Here is a 2,790-nt window from a genome sequence, read left to right as displayed (position 1 = left end):
TGCCATTTCAGGAGTACAGCTATGACAGTATAGTACAATGTAATCAGTAGCAAAATCACCGCATTTAAAGGGACTTAAGTGCACAATGTTCTAGGCTTATCTACTACTTTTTATTAAACGATTTACGTGTACAATGTTTTACAAAGGTTAAAAACAAAGCAAACACTCTTTAAATAACAAAACCAGTCCTAAAAATGAGGAAATTAACAGTGAAAGGAAGTCATAGATGAGGTTAAAATGAGCTGTATGAGTCGATTCGAGTTTGGCTTTAAAAGTGGCGAAAATGAGGACTTGTTAGCTCTTCAGGCCTGCCCGAAGACCCAAGACTTAAAGGATAGGTTCAGGATTTTTCATATCTGTCTTAGAACAACAGTCAGGTGGCCAAATGAACATTGAAAGAGGTTTTCCTCCTGATCATACGAGCTATTAAGAGATCCCCTTCAAATGCGCTTTTAATGTAAATGATGGGGGCCAAAATCCACACAGCGTGTGTCCACACAGTCACGGAAGCTTTTATAAGGCTTTAGCAGTCTGAGTTAGTCATATCAATCTTTTTAGCATCAAATTCCCTCTTTGTGTTTCCTTGTTGAGCTGCAGTGGAAGTATACTAACAAAAAGAGGAACTTTAGCACTTAAAAGACTGGAAAGTTGAAAGATATCTACTTGATTTGACTCACTGGGGATGGCTGAAGCTTCATATTAGCTTCAGATAAACTTTTAAATACATTTTGCACATAAGGAGGCTTATTGCTCCAATCCCTCGCGTTGTAAGTGCATTATGAAGGGATCCTCTAAGGGTAGGATGTACAGGAGGAATGATTATGTTGAGAAAAACCAGTTTCTGTGAACCTGTCCTTTAAGGGCAAAAGGTCGAACAAATTTGACATGGTAAAATCTTAGAGAAATGAAAAATGAGACGGTACCAGCCAGGCTGTGCCACATACCTTGTGTATTTTATAATACCTATAATCCAGAATGAAGAAAATCAGATTTACAGGAGAGGATAAAATTAAGAACTTAAACCTTTTTCATCTGTTCAAAGCTTAAAACAAACAAAAGTTGATTAATGTGCAGAGAGGGTGAAGAAAGAGAGATTACTAGGGGCTTTTAGGTACTAGGTTATTATATATTTTATTATATATTACATAAATTCATTTATTTATATAGTCCTTGCAATTCATATGCATTTATAAATCCATAATGATGAACTGCCCTGTAATTATTTAAATCAAGTCTCATGTTCTAGAACTGGACTGAAATTAAAAGAAAGCAAAAATTGCACATGTATTTAATGCAGGAGATTACTTTTCACAGTTAAGGTAAGTGGAGATCATTTACTTCTGGTTAATTCACTTGACTTATCACGTAATACTCACAGGAACATGCATGGTTGTTTCAAAAGTAATTGCCTGTTCTAAAGCTTTAAGATTTAAGAAAAGTCAAACAAAATATCAAAATAGCCTACATGAATATATAAAGATATAATCACTGAATTCTGTAGCAGCCAGTACATTGTATCTAATCTTGTCAATGTTTTTTATCAGTCAGAGTTAGCAGGTCCTTCAGCTATCAGCATAATGCCAGATCAACCACCTCAATACCAGTTATTTAATCTCAGGCCCTCTGCAGCTCAAACAAATGTGGATGCTTTGGTGTCAGCCTTGTGGCGTACACTCTTCCCAGGACAATATTTTGGACAAAACCACAGGCTGGATCATCTCTTTGCCAGGATGTCCCACAGGCCAGAACTGGCAACCCTGCAAATCTGTCCCTACTATTTTGATCAGGTCACTTACCATCTTCCCACCAGAGACCAAGTGAAACACATGTGGGTACCACTACTTTGATTTGAAATCAAATTTCTACATCCAATTATATCCAAGAGTTCCCAAACATTCATGGCACAGACCCAAAGACTGGTGTGTTTGTTTTTCATCTACTTTGTGGTTAGCGATGCTGATTTTAACTTAAAATAGACTCCAAGCTATTCCTCAGGGGCTCAGTTTGGTAACATCTCAGTCTCCCTATGTAGGATGATGTTTGCTGCTTAGTGTGCATTTGGCTTACTGATACTGCTGCTTAAATGCTATAATAAATGATCTTCCACCCACTTGTGGCCTACAGGGAGAGACACAACCTCAGGCTGCACTGCTTTGACACATGGGCAAACCTAAAACGAGAACAGGAGCTAGCCAATGAGAGGCAGTGGAGAAGTCATTTAAGGATTAACCAAGGACCCCGGCACAGCAGTGGCATCAATTTGAGTCGACTTAGTCAACTCCAAGATCCAAACACTGGCAGGAGTATATCCACCAGACAGTACATTTATCTGATGTACGGCCACCACTGCTAACTCCTTTTTTTTTGTTACCACTAAATTTGTCTAATTACAAATATTGTTCCTTTTAAAAGATGAATGTTGAGTAAGCCAATGATTTTTTGATACATTACCTAGTATATGGATGACAATATAATCCAAGTGTACGTAATATGGTTCATTTATGACAGATAAACATAGCACAAAAAGTAAGGAAATTTGTGTTTGGTAGATTACTTCTTTGTTGTAACAATGCTTCTTGGCGATAAATCTTATATCATTGGAAAGCCTGTTTATTTCCCTTTTAAATGGTGCCACATTTGTGAGGAACATGCATTTGTGGGATGAGCAGCAGAGCTGAGTATGTGGCTTGCAGAGATGAAAAATTTGCCAAATCTTCTCTGCCAATACCAAACAGCTTATTCTGCTGTTGCTATTGACTCTTGTTTTGAGCTTCTGGTACCCCCAGGTGC

The 2,790-nt window shown here is 37.8% G+C and overlaps 1 long non-coding RNA gene across 1 annotated transcript; it reads left to right on the top strand.

The window, feature by feature from the left end:
• The first annotated feature begins 1,236 nt into the window (after positions 1–1,236).
• Positions 1,237–2,417, top strand: LOC121905713. The gene is made up of 3 exons (XR_006098456.1): positions 1,237–1,319; positions 1,545–1,828; positions 2,125–2,417. It is a non-coding gene; the product is annotated as an uncharacterized LOC121905713 (long non-coding RNA).
• Positions 2,418–2,790: the final 373 nt, after the last annotated feature.

The sequence above is a fragment of the Thunnus maccoyii genome, chromosome 10 (genome assembly GCF_910596095.1).
Source record: "Thunnus maccoyii chromosome 10, fThuMac1.1, whole genome shotgun sequence".
NCBI lineage: Eukaryota > Metazoa > Chordata > Actinopteri > Scombriformes > Scombridae > Thunnus > Thunnus maccoyii.
Note: the sequence above shows the minus strand (reverse complement) of the source record. Positions and strands in the feature narration are given on the sequence as shown.